Source organism: Vulpes vulpes, chromosome 10 (assembly GCF_048418805.1).
Source record: "Vulpes vulpes isolate BD-2025 chromosome 10, VulVul3, whole genome shotgun sequence".
NCBI classification, from domain to species: Eukaryota; Metazoa; Chordata; class Mammalia; order Carnivora; family Canidae; genus Vulpes; species Vulpes vulpes.
Window position 1 is genome coordinate 98,079,223 of NC_132789.1, and position 14,397 is coordinate 98,093,619.

Sequence of the window (14,397 nt, forward strand, 5' to 3'; positions counted from 1 at the left end):
CTTATCTATCTGAGTATCACTGTATATGCTGTATGTGAGAATGAAATGTCTATATTTTAGATACATCTCAGGAAGAAAGTCAATATTTTTGAGTTGAGAGGGAATTGAAGGAGGACTTTTATTTTTCACTCTTAATGTTTCTATGTCGTTTAAATTTTTTTACAATAGATATGCTTTACCTGAAGTTTGACAGCTATAAAAATGCTGAAAAAACTCCACACTTATTCTTTTATTTTGCATTGTGTTTACTATACTACTATGGTCTAGTAAGAATACCCTTTGATATCAGGTGGAATGTTTATGGTGCATACGCTTCACAAAATAATAATTAAGCAATTAACTTATCCTTCAAATAAAGTTTCCTTCATATTACTACTATCAAAGTGAAATGCTCTCATTATTGAAAATTAGAAAGAAGAAGAAAGAAAGAAAGAAAGAAAGAAAGAAAGAAAGAAAGAAGAAAGAAAGAAAGAAAGAAAGAAAGAAAGAAAGAAAGAAAGAAAGAAAGAAAGAAAGAAGCGAAAGAAAGGAAGAATATACACTTGCTGTATAATGATGCCAATTATTAATACTCTCCATTATTCCTTTGTTTATCTACGTGGAGGTGATGGTGGTTATTGTTGTCAAATTTCTTTGTCTCATGCAACTAAATCTCCAAATTTCATCCACACCTAAAAAGTACCAAGACAACTCAAAACTTTAAGTGTATAACATATATCTCATTTAAAAAAAAAAAAACTATGCCTGACAGTTTAAAGGATCTATGTTAACTTTAACAATGGTATGAACTAAAAAAAAAAAAAAAAAAAAAAAAAAAAACAATGGTATGAACTACTTACATTAAATACCTACTATCTATTAAGAGATTTACTTAGTACCTTTAACCCTCATGACAACCCTCATAGAAAGTTGTACTATTATCCATGTATTGCAGAAAAGGAAATCAACATTTAAAAGCATTAAGCAATTCTGGCCAGTGTCCCCTCACAGATGAATAGACATTATTCTGAAACAGCTTTTTATGGCTTAGAATCAGCTTTTCCAATGACCATTGTCTCCCATTTCTCTAATAGGGAAACTAAGCTTTTCTGTTTAAAAATAAATTTTCAAATTTTCTCTACATAACAGACATTTCCCTAAGTAAAATATAATCATTTTTCTCTCATTGAGGAAGAATATAAAAGCATTTCATTTCTAAAAGCATAGACACCCCCCGAGCAACCACATGATGCGGTAGGTGCACATGATCAAATTCACACCACAGCTGCTAAGTGAGTAGGAGCCCATGTGGACTAAAGGGCTTGTGAGTTCAGAGTCTGCAATCGACATAACTGTTACCACCACTAAAAAAAGAGAGAGACGGAAAGGAAAAAATATAGGTTACTCTTTGCTCTTCACAAAACAGATAAAAGGAAAACTTGGTAATTTTAAATTGTTCTTTTAGATCTTTACTAAAATAAGTCAGTGATGATAATAACTTATTTAAAACAAACATTAATTCCAATTTAAAAAAATGGGCAGAGGACCTGAAAAGACATTTCTCCAAAAAAAGACATCCAGTTAGGCAACAGACAGATGAAAGCATGCTCAATATCATTAATTATCAGGGGAATGCAAATGCAATGACATGTATTACCTTATGTCTGTCAGAATGGCCAGACTCCAAAAGAAAAAAATGAGAATGTGAAGAAAAAGGAAATCTCATGCACTGTTAGTGGGAATGTAAATCAGTGCAGCCCCTAGCGAAAATAGTATGAAGTTTCCTCAAGAAATTAAAAATAGAATTACCATCTGATCCGCTGATTCCACTACTGGGTATTTACCCAAAGAAAAACAAAAAACACGAATTCAAAGATACAGGCATCATTATGCTTATTGCAATTATTTACAATACTCAAGATGGAAGCAATCCAAGTGTCCATAGACCGTAGAAGTATACTGAAAATGTGGTCTCTCTCTCTCTCTCTTTCTCTCTCTCTCTCTCTCTCTCTCACACACACACACACACACACAGAAATATTACTCAGCCATAAAAATTATGAAATCTTGCCACTTGCAAAAATATGCATGAACCTAGAAGGTATTACGCCAAGTGAAGTAAGTTCAAGAAAGACAAATACCGTATAATTTTCACTAATATGTGGAATCCAAAAAACAAAACAAGCAAATAAAAGGTAGAAATAGACCCATAAATACAGAGAACTGATGGATGCCAGTATGGAAGGGCTGGGTGATGGGCAAAATGGGTGAAGGGGAGTGGGAGATACAGGCTCCCAGTGGAACCAGTAAGTTCCAGGGATAAGAGGCACAGCACAGGGAACATAGTCAGTGGTACCGAAATCGCATCGTATGGTGACAAATGGTAGCTACACTTGTGTTGGGCACAGCGTGATGAATGTACAGCTGTCCGGTCACTGTGCTGTACACTTCAAACGAATGTAACACTGTGTACTGTGTCACTATATTTCAAGGAAAAAAATTCTTAGATCCCAGTAAGAGTTGTAGCCTATACCATTGAGAGTCAAATTATTCAAAGAAATTTTCCCACTAGATGTATCTCCATTGAGTGTAACTTAGCATGAAATAGAAGATTCCTTTCATATCATTTTTCTCTATATGTAATTCTATCAAAAGATATTGCAATTCATGCACAAAAGTATTAAAAAAAATAACCAACCCCCACAATAGAACAATTCAGATTTAACGGAAGCTATCACTTTGAAGTTTTGCTTCAGATGGTCATTTCTTTTCATTCAAGTATTTATTTACTTTAGCAAAAATGAATCATACCTATTAAAGATTATTTGGAAAATACGGATAAAATAGTTGGATAAAAAAAAACCAACAATAGTTCTATGACGACCATCAACATTTTGAAATACGTCCTTTTAATGTTTAAAGAAAAACCAAGTTACTGAGTCCTGAGTGGTGGAAAAATTTTAACGCCTTTTGCATCATTTTAACAGTATTTAACAGTATTGGTAACTATGGTTCACCCTAATGACAAAAGTCCACAGAAACAGTGTCTATTACCACTGCTTTTAAGATTGGTTTCTTAACTTGTGTCTGTCTACAGAAACTAAAGGAGGAGATGTTTCTCTGATTTTGTTTTTCACAGTCCAAGGGTAGTTCTCCTCTACTATGAATGTTGTAAGGAACAAATTGAGAAGTCCCAGACTTTACCTTTTATACTTGTTATTCAACATTTCGATAATCTGCCCAATTAATTCCCCCACTTCTAATCCCCTCTTATTGTTCATGGTACAAATCTTTCTGCCATGTAGTAATTACTGAATAAAATACTTGTTTCTCCATTTACTTATCAAACATTTTTAAAAGATTTTATTTATTTGAGATAGAGCGAGAGACAGAAAATGAGCATGGGGATGTGCATATTCGGGGGGGGGGGGGAGGAAGGGGCAGAGGGAGAGGGAGAAGGAGGCTCTCCACTGAGCAGCGAGCCCCACACCGCACCAGCTCGATCCCAGAGCCCCAGGATCAGGACCTGAGCCAAAGGCAGATGCTTAGCCCACTGAGCCACCCAGATGCCCCTTATTAAGCGTTTTTAAAACAATACAGGATTAAGAGATTTCATAAAAGATTAAGTTTGAAAGTAACCAATAAAAATAAACCAAGGTATATAATTAAAAAGGGAGAATTGTGGGCAAGAGCTCTTGTATATATTATGCTAAATCTTAAAAAGGGTCACTTCACACTGTGTCTGGAATATAACTTTGGGTTCCATTAAGGCAAAATTGCTAAGAAATATCAAAGGAAATATAGCTCTAAGTGGAAAACAATTTGACTCTAGTTCCTTGAGTTTCAAATTTGGGAGAAATTAGCAGAACCAGAATCCAAACTTGTGTGAGTACGTAGGCAACTTAAATTTATTAAAACTTAAGCACAGAAACTCATCTGGGACGGAGTAATTAAATGTGGCCCTGCACCATGCTTCAGCACCACCTCTACAGACGCTCCGTGTTACACTGTTAAAAATCAATCTCAAGTCAAATTTTAGTTGAAATGCTTTTAAAAGAGAAAAGTCTACCTACAATTACGGCCCTAAAAATTAACAAATAACTAATTAAAATCTATAAATTCTGTAACAATATAAAACTACTTAGATATAGAGTTTTAGAAGCTTTTGATGCAGGTCTTAAGATATCATCAAGAGGTAGGACAAATAAATCCATCAATAAATGAATAAATACCTCATCCCTTATCTTTCAACTCTATGTAACTAGAAATCCACTAACTAAAAATCATCAATTCCTACAATTCTCACATTTTTTAAATATCCATGACTTTAAGTATTTGCTAGTCTGCATGGATTATATACTGTTCTCCCCAGGTCCTGCATAGATTTGCTTTTTGCTCCAACATCATGTGGTTTATTCACAGGGCCCCTCCTTACTGTCACCATCACACACACACACACAATCACATACATACATGCGTACACACTTCATCCTTTAATACTCAAAGCAGCATTTTGTGACAGTCCCTCCTACTTGGCACATCGCCCTCCTTCGGGCTTATCTGGACTCCCTCGAAACTGTCAAGCTTTCCGGACAACGGGTCTTGAGCACGCTTCCTTTGTCCCTCTGCTAGAAAACTCTTCCCTTCTCTCTCCATCTAATTAACTCGTTTTCATCCTGTTGATCGATGGCAGCTCAAGTGTCACCCTCTCAAGGCGGCTGGCCCGGATCTCCCTCGCTAAGTCAAACTCCTACAACAGGCTTTCTGGTCACTGTGTTCTTGTCCTTCAAGGCATTCACTCTGGCACGTGTGCTTCCGTTTGTGTACTTACCTAATTAATTTCACAGAAATAAAACTTTCCAAAGAGGCAGTAATCACGCCACATTTTACTACTCATTATACCACCAGAACCTAATCAGGGAATATATATTAAGGGGAAGTAAAAAAGGAGGGAGCGAGGGAGGGAAACTGATTACGTCCACAGATGACCTCATAGTTAGTAAAAGAATTCTTTCACTGGCCTCACTTGGTGACTTGAAAGATGACAGATTTGTAAACCAAATACCTTTGAAAAATACATTGTTTTAGCTTTTCCCCTACCACCTCTCCCACCGTAAATGGATGTGGCTTAGTCTGATGCTTTTTCTTTCTTTTTTTTTTTTTTTTTCATTTTCCTCCACAGGAAAAAAAAAGTATTTTGGCATGAATCTTAGGCCAAGTTCTCTTTAAAAGCAGAATGCAAAATTAAAACTTATGTGCTAATAGTAAAAGGCAATCCCAGGGACGCCTGGGTGGCTCAGCGGTTGAGCGGCTGCCTTTGGCTCAGGTCGTGACCCCAAGGTTCTGGGATCGAGTCCTGCGTCGGGCTCCCTGCGTGGAGCCTGCTTCTCCCTCTGCCTGTGTCTCTAACTCTCTCTCTCTCTCTCTGTGTCTCTCATCAATAAATAAATATACTTAAAAAATAAAATAAATAAAAGGCAACCCCAGAGAATAAGAATGAAGCACCATGTAAAGTGAAATAGGAAATACAACCCAAACAAGTACATGGAGCTGGGTTGTCACCGTGGCCAAGTGACGCTCCACTCCACCTGGCCCCTCGGAGGAACTGCAGAAAGCCTCTCTCCCGCACAACCGCCCACCCATCCCCACTGACTGAGGGGTTTCTTAGGGGGCGTTAGCTCCTCCCCACTTTGAGGCTACACTTTTAGGGGCAGAGGGAGACACAAGGCACGCTGCTAAAGCCATCCAGCAGAAGGCCAAAGGTGCTCAGCATCAGTTCCAGGTGAGAAGCCAACACAACTGAGGCACGGCCTGCCTACCACATTTGCCACGATCGTGGACAGAAGTGGAAGTGAGTCTGAAAGGATGTATGGCAGGCCCAAGGGCGGGACACACCCTGAGAGAGTCACAGCATTGCTCATCAGATAACGAGCAAAGCCACACCATGGCACCGAATTTCTCACTCTCACCGCGCTCCACGAATCTCCTCACGTCCCGCAGGCCACGGAGGGGAAGGCGGGCAGGTAGATCCCATTCCCGCCGTTCTGAACATCCTGGTTGTAAGACAGAAGCTCAGTGATTTCTAATATGTTATCTGGAATATACAATCACTTAAAAATAGCATCGTATATTTTAGTTCACTTTGAGTATCCATCCGTCGCTAGACAGATTCCACAAAAATTCTAGGTCAATGCACAGAAGTGTAGTTAATTTAAGCCCTACTTGAAGTATATTGTTAAAGACATTATTTCTAAAGCTACTAACTACCATTTGCAACATTTCTTCTGGAAGAAATATATTCTTGTTTGGGGGATAGTCGTCCACATGCCAATGAGAAGAGAAGTTGATATGCTATTAACTTACTGACTCTATTATACGCCAATGACAAGCTATCACTCTGTAATCAGTAACAACTTGATAAAGGACAACGGTCTCTAGGAAGAGGGAAGCACCAGGCTTTCCTGCATTCTTCACTGCCTATTTGTGGGATTCATCTGCAAAGTTAGAGTGATTCACGGATCATGGGATGCCTGTGTTCAGAACAAAAAGGGAGTTTTTACATACATACGTGTGCACGTGTGTGTGTGCTGCGTGTAGAGCACTCCTAGGAGAAAGACGAGTTTTGCCAATTTATTATATTTAGTCACCATGAAGTTGAATTTACTAGGTTCAAGATTTCAGATGCAGGAGGCATCGAAGGGGAGAGCTGAATTTTGATGATGCTTTTCTCCCCCCTGGGTTGAAGCGTGGTGGCATTTGCCAATCTAGACAGACACCAAGAGCTGAGAATATGGGCTTTGCTTGAGCAGGGGACCACACATATGGGACAGGGAATCCAGCAGACGTTTTAGCAGCTTTGTGGGGCTGGAGATGAAGACATTAGGGACAGGAGGCACCGAGATCTGAGTGAGAAATAAACGATGAAACATCAAGGTGACACACGCATAGTTTTACCCATGACATTTGCTGCCATACGAAGCTATACATATGATGCTAGGAAGAAAGCTTCTGAACCGAAGAGCAGGATTCTCAGAAGTATTGCCCTGAATTGTATGTAGTACCTGTGAACGCTCCAGGGGATGCTCTAAATATCTATGCCTCAGCAGCTAGATTCCCCTCCAAGGTATGAAGACTTAGCACTTGACTCAGCCCAGTCACTGATTAGAGTACAGGATTGGCCACCTCTCCATCTTCTTTGCTTAGCAGAAGGAAAGCTGACAACTCTTTGGACTTAAATGAATCATCTAGAGCCTCTAGAATCTGTATACTCAATTACTAAAACCAAGACTAAAGAGACACTGAAAAAAAAGCTCACAGTAATCCAGTTATTGGCATTAACCGACAAAATTTTAAAAGAATTTTGATTAGTATGTTCAAAGTAACAGAGGAAAAAGGTGAAAAAATAGATTAATTGGTATCTATAGAAAAGAATGAAATGCACATTTGAAAACCGAAAAAATACAGTAACTAGAGTAATAACCCATAGATGAGCTTGACGCTATAACAGGTATAGTGATGGAAAGCAGGCTAGAAAACTGGAAGAAAAAGTCAAAGGAAAATATTCACACAAGTATATATAGAGAAAGAAAGAGGAGAAAATTGTGAAACAAGTATGAGCATGTTGGGCACAGTGAAACCATGCATCAAACCTATAACTGAGATCTCAGAAAAAAATGAAAAGAAACAGTGGAGTAGAGCTCTGTGTCAAGAATTTGCTGATGAATTTCATCTAAAACACACCAATCCACAAATTCAGGAAGCTCCTCAAACTCTAAGGAGGCTAAATAAAAAGAAAACTGTACCTAGAAACACAGAGTAAAACAGAAGAAAGACAAATGAAAAATCTTAAAATCAGCCAGAGACAAAGACACATGATCTTCAAAACCACAAGACCAACAGGTTTGATGGAAAAAACTAAAGCGTTGAAAGAAAAAAAAAAAAAAAACCTGCCAAACAAAAATTCTATGTCCTGTTTACACAGTCTTTAAAAATAAAGGCTGTATAAAAAGATGTTCAGGCACAAAAATGAGGGAATTTGTTGCTAGCAAACTTGCGATTAAAGACATACAACAACCCATTTAACAACTTTTATGACAAATTGCAATAAATGAATTGTCAAGAATGCCACTAATTAAAAATACTAGTTGTGTAAAATAGAAATCGGCTCATTTGCTGTGTGCACCATACCCTGCGAGAAATGCAGGGCAGCTATTACCGTCTTTATTTTGAAGGGAAGGAAATTAATGTTCAAGAGATCTGAAGCCTGTCCTCAACTGCATGACCAAGCCAGACTAGAAGTCGTATTTCCGACCCAGGGTTCATCATTCTGACACTGGGAAATAGAAAATATGTGATAGAGGTGCCTGGCTGGCTCGGTTAATAGAGCACACAACTCTTGCTCTCAGAGTCGCGGGTTCAAGCCCCATCTTGGCGGTAGAGGGTATTTAAAAATAAAAACTCTAACAAAATAGTAATAGTGCCATCGAGGCCCATTCAGTTGCACAATGTGTCCAATACGAAACAAAAGGATGATTCTGGCTTCTGAGATTTTGTGTCAAATTTCCTTGAATTTGGCTTTTAAGAACTCCATTAACGATGCTATTTTAACCCAGTAAATAAGATACTCTCACACTCTGGAATGTTTTCTACCCTTTCTCAATAGTTGACTATCACTCTTGAGTTTACAATCCCAAAGAAGCTGAGCCACCAAAACTTCTCAGTCAAAAAAGATCTTACTTGACCAATTTCCATACGGAAGGCCTACACAAGAGTCAACACTGCAATGGTTTGTGTGATCCATAAAATATCCTTAAACTGGAAGTTGAAAAACAGCATGGAAAAGCCCATGAAACCATCTCTGACCGAGTTCAAGATACCATTTTGCCTCAGGGAAGGCAGAGCGTTTCACTGTGTTACAGACGCGCCCTACAGTGTGTGCTCAAATCAGACAACTGCAACAGCGAGAACAAGAGGCCGCCTAATAGAAACCTAGTCCTCCCACGTACTCTCTTCTTAGGAATCTTCCAGCATTCTGACATCACGCTCTTTTCTATGACCTTGAAACATCCCTGTTGTCTCCTCTGGGCAAGATACTATAGTTTTGCCTTTGTCTTATAAGGCAACTTCTTCTCACCTCCCCAGCTAAGCAACCGGATGTAACAAGATGCCCAAGTATATGTGAATACCTTAAAAAAACATCGTGATAATATTCTCTAGCTCAGGGATATTATTTTACTTCGTATTTTTAAAAACAACATTGGACTGCCTATCAAATATACGAAATCATATATATTTATAAGATGCTTACACTTTCTGAGCACTTTCCTCACATATTCTAGTGTATGTCTAGTGTATGCACCCAGGTCATTGTTTACCTTCTTGGGTAAATATTTTCGAAGCCAAAGATTTCAAACATAAACCGTAACCTGTTATCTTTAATGGAGACTTTTACTTACCACATAAAGGGAATAACACGCTCTATTGTTAAAGGAAATATCACCCGCCAAACACCACCAGCCAAATGCCGTATGCCTCCTGCTTACGGCTGCTCACTCACTGTCTATATATAAAAATTATATATATTTTATACAAATGCGTATTTTTATGTTGGGTACACCCCATCGCATAAGCACATCAGCAGCCCATATGTAAACTGGGCTAATTTCAAAGAGATTTTGTCACTCTAATATGTAAGAAAGGCAGCCAACATCGGCAACAGGTTCTCTAAGAACCTTCGTGTTAAAGCCCCTTAACTTTTACTATAAAGAGAAGAGTCCAGCAAAGTTAAAGAGCAATAAAACTTTTGAACAAACAGGTGGAGCCCTTTGTGATGAGAAGTCAGGAAACAAATAATGAAATAAAACTACTTCTGAATCACGCAGTTAAGTGTCGCTGCTAACCCCAAAAGTCCTGCATCCGGGTAAGCTCGTATCAGTGGCCTCTTCATATAACATAACACAATCAAAAATCTAATTCCTGACTTCCCAGGAGGAGCGACGAGTGTGTAAAGGCCAACAGTGAGCTTTTGCAAAAGCCAAAAACTGACGTGACATCCTTTTAGTCCCCCCAGTTACATCCAGTAAACTCTCCCTCCCTCATCTCATCTCATCCAGGCAGCTCCTTTTGCACTTCCACCACATTTTTAAATCCCACTCATCTTCCACTAGGTCCGTTCTAAAGAGACCTCCCACTTTATCAGAAGATCAATCGCTGGTCAAGAAAATTTACTTTTATTCTACCCTATTGGAAAGATCACCTGTCCTTTAAAGAAGCAGCAGGGGTCTCACGGCAAGGCAGCCAGACCTTTTCAAGAAAAAGAAAGTAGAATCACGATTTGCATTATAACAGGTTGTTCCCCTCTTGCACCGGCCGGGGCACTGCTCCGAGGCTGGAGGCGGGCCCTGGAGCCCCAGGCCGCGAGCCCCCGCCCACGCCCGCTCCACGCCCGCGCCGGCCCCTGGGCCCTCGGGCGCCCTAGACCGCGGCGGACCAAACTCCAACAGAAAGTAACGGGACCCGGAGCAGCAAACTTTCGTGCTTCTTCTGGAAATGGCTCGACGTGGAAATCGGACGTCCCGGTAGGTATCGCCAGCGCTCTGCGGCCTGGAGGCCGGAGTCGGGCGGACGGGAGGGATTCGCGGGGGCGCGGGGGCGGCGGGGTCGGCGGGGTCGGCGGGGTCGGCGGGGCTCCTGGGGTCCCCGCAGCCCCGAGTCCCCGCAGCACCCAAGCCCGGCCGCGGCGAGGCGGCGCATCCCCGGGCTGGAGCCCCCACGGCCCGCAGGGACCTCCCGACACTACGAGTGACCCCGGGCGCCCCGGGAAGCCGCGGCCCATCGAGCCTGCACCTGCCGCGCCGCGCGCCTGCCGCCGAAAGCGCCGCTGCCCCGGGCGCCCCGGGAAGACGCGCACCTGCCCCGCCGCGCACCTGCCCGCTGCGCACCTGTCCTGCCCCGCCGCGCCCCTGCCGCCGAGAGCGCCGCTGCCCCGAGCGCCCCGGGAAGCCGCACCTGCCCGGCTGCGCACCTGCCCTGCCCCGCCGCGCCCCTGCCACCGAGAGCGCTGCTGCCCCGGGCGCCCCGAGAAGACGCGCACCTGCCCCGCCCCGCCGCGCCCCTGCGGCCGCTGCCCCCGGCGCCTCGCCCCGCCGCGCCCCTGCCGCCGAGCGCGCTGCTGCCCCGGGCGCCCCGGGAAACCGAGCACCTGCCCCGCCGCGCCCCCGCCCCGCCCCGCCCCGCCGCGCCCCTGCGGCCGAGCGCGCCGCTGCCCCGGGCGCCCCGGGACGTCCCCGACTCGGCGGTGCCTCGAGCGCTCGCGGAGACTCCGGGCCGCCGGCACCGGGAGCTTCGAGGCTCGCCCGGCGCCTGCAGCAGCGACCGCCGCCGGGGGCGCAGGACCCCCGGGCCCGAGTCCGCTCCCAGCCCCGCCGGCGGCGGCGGCACCGAGGCGCCCGGAGCCCGGAGCCCGGAGCCCATCCGACGGTCGCCGGGCACCTGGGCACTGGGCGCCGCCGCCGGGACGCGGGCTGCCCTCGGGAGTCCCGGCGCGCTTCCCGGGGGCGCGGCTGGCGGCCAGGACCGGGCCGGAGAGGCGGGCACGGACGGAGCGGGCCCGCGCTGCAGCCGCCGGGGCCCCGGCCCCCAGCCTCGCTCCGGGCCCGCCCGCGCTCCGGCACCTGCCGCCCGCGCTCCGAGCCGGGGCCGCGCCGAGCCGCGCGGGGTCGGGGTCGGGTCGGGGTCGGGGTCGGGGTCCGGGTCGGGGTCCGGGGCGGGGTCGGGGTCCGGGGCGGGGGCGCTCCCGGCAGAGCCACTCACCGGCGACGGCGAGGCCCGGGCGGCCACCGGCCCGAGCGCGACAGGCGGCCCGCGGCGCAGCAGCTCCAGCCTTTGTCAGCGGCGGGCGGCGCGCTCCTCCCCACCCGCGGACGCGCGGCGGCTCGGCCCGCAGCTCCCCCGCCCCCTCGCCGGGCCGGCGCTCACTCGGCTCCCATGATGTCATCCGGCGAGGAGAGCCGCGCGGGCCGACGCCAGCAGTCCCCGCCGAGGGGCGGCGGGCGGGGAGGCGCGGGGCGGGGAGGCGCGGGGCGGGGAGGAGCGGGGGCGCCCCCGCATCCCGCCCGCGCTGGGTGGCGGAGTCCCCGGCGCGGCCGGGACGGGTCTACTCGGAGGGGCCGGGGGGGGGTGGGGGGGGATGGGGGCGGGGCCGGGATGGGGGCGGAGCTGGGGGCGGGGATGGAGCTGGGATGGGGCGGGGCTGGGATGGGGGCGGGGCTGGGATGGGGGCTGGGGCGGAGCTGGGGCGGGGCTAGGGGCGGAGCTGGGGGCGCCCGCCACCTGCCCGCGATCGGTGGCGGTGGCGGAGTCCCGGGTGCGGCCCGGACGGGTCTGCGCGGAGGGTCGGGGGCGGGGAGGGGGGGCGGGGGGCGGAGCTGGGGGGGAGAGGGATGGGGACGGAGCTGGGGACGGAGCTGAGGGCGGGGATGGAGCTGGGATGGGGGCGGGGCTAGGGCCGGGCTGGGGGCGGATCTGGGGGCGGGGATGGGGGCGGAGCGGGGGAAGACGGATGGGGGGGCGGGATGGGGGCGGAGCTGGGGGCGCCACCTGCCCCCTCTTGGTCGCCGAGTCCCCGACGCGGCCCGGCCCAGACGGGTCTGCGCGGAGGGACTTGGCGGGGGGTCGGGGGGTCGGGGGGTCGGGATGGGGGCGGAGCTGGGGGAAGACGGAGGGGGGGCGGGGTGGGGCCGGAGTTGGGGCGCCCGCCACCTGCCCGCGCTGGGTCGCGCAGTCCCCGGTGCGGCCCGGACGGGTCTGCGCGGAGGGCCCGGGGCGGGGGGGGGAGCGGGGGGGCGGGGAGGGGGGGGGAAGGGCCGGGCAGACGGGGCCGGGATGGGGAGGAAGCCCGGGCCCGAAGTGCGCGTCCCGCGGCAGCGATGCCTGAGACGGCAAAGCCAAGGGGCGCGGGGAAAGTTTTCTGGCCGCTCGGGCGCCCCAGGGCCGGGGCCGCTAGGTGACAGCCGGCGCCCCCGGAGCCCCCGCCTCGGCGAGGAAGGTGGGGGTCGGCGCCGAGGCAGCCTCCGCGAGGGGCGGCTGAGCGGTGCACACGCTGCGGCTGGCGCTGCCCGCGGACCCCAGCCCCGGCGCGCCCCACGGCCTCCCTCCCCACGGCCTCTCTCCCCACGGCCTCCCGCCCGCCCCACGGCCTCCCTCCCTCCCGCCCGCCCCACGGCCTCCCTCCCTCCCTCCCTCCCTCCCTCCCCACGGCCTCCCTCCCTCCCTCCCCCCCCACGGCCTCCCTCCCTCCCTCCCGCCCCACGGCCTCCCTCCCTCCCTCCCGCCCCACGGCCTCCCTCCCTCCCTCCCGCCCCACGGCCTCCCGCCCCACGGCCTCCCTCCCTCCCTCCCTCCCTCCCACGGCCTCCCTCCTTCCCGCCCTCCCACGGCCTCCCTCCCTCCCTCCCGCCCCACGGCCTCCCTCCCTCCCTCCCTCCCTCCCCACGGCCTCCCTCCCTCCCTCCCGCCCCACGGCCTCCCTCCCTCCCTCCCTCCCTCCCCACGGCCTCCCTCCCTCCCTCCCCCCCCACGGCCTCCCTCCCTCCCTCCCGCCCCACGGCCTCCCTCCCTCCCTCCCTCCCCCCCCACGGCCTCCCTCCCTCCCTCCCGCCCCACGGCCTCCCTCCCTCCCTCCCTCCCTCCCCACGGCCTCCCTCCCTCCCTCCCTCCCACGGCCTCCCTCCTTCCCGCCCTCCCACGGCCTCCCTCCCTCCCTCCCGCCCCACGGCCTCCCTCCTTCCCGCCCTCCCACGGCCTCCCTCCCTCCCTCCCTCCCTCCCACGGCCTCCCTCCTTCCCGCCCTCCCACGGCCTCCCTCCCTCCCTCCCTCCCACGGCCTCCCTCCTTCCCGCCCTCCCACAGCCTCCCTCCCTCCCTCCCGCCCCACGGCCTCCCTCCTTCCCGCCCTCCCACGGCCTCCCTCCCTCCCTCCCTCCCTCCCACGGCCTCCCTCCTTCCCGCCCTCCCACGGCCTCCCTCCCTCCCTCCCGCCCCACGGCCTCCCTCCTTCCCGCCCTCCCACGGCCTCCCTCCCTCCCTCCCGCCCCACGGCCTCCCTCCTTCCCGCCCTCCCACGGCCTCCCTCCCTCCCTCCCTCCCTCCCACGGCCTCCCTCCTTCCCGCCCTCCCACGGCCTCCCTCCCTCCCTCCCGCCCCACGGCCTCCCTCCTTCCCGCCCTCCCACGGCCTCCCTCCCTCCCTCCCTCCCTCCCTCCCTCCCGCCCCAAGGCCTCCCTCCCGCCCGCCCGCACAGGGCCTCCCGCAACGCCGCCCGCCAACCCCAGGCTCCCCGAAGGCCGACTGTGTCCGGGCCGCGCATTCTTTACAGTGTCAATCGGCGGTTTGTCGGGGCACAGACAGACAGACAGCCCC

The 14,397-nt window shown here is 50.6% G+C and overlaps 1 protein-coding gene across 4 annotated transcripts in view; it reads right to left on the bottom strand.

Annotated features, from left to right (window-relative positions):
- The window catches only part of MARCHF1 (membrane associated ring-CH-type finger 1), an 800,787-nt gene extending 788,705 nt beyond the window's left edge, over positions 1 to 12,082 (bottom strand). For 2 of the 4 annotated variants that reach the window (XM_072724983.1, XM_072724981.1), the window contains exon 1: positions 11,791 to 12,082. The gene's annotated coding sequence lies outside the window, so the exon portion shown is untranslated. The remainder of the gene's footprint in view (positions 1 to 11,790) is intronic. The other 2 variants (XM_072724982.1, XM_072724985.1) reach the window with 1 other exon arrangement.
- Positions 12,083 to 14,397: the final 2,315 nt, after the last annotated feature.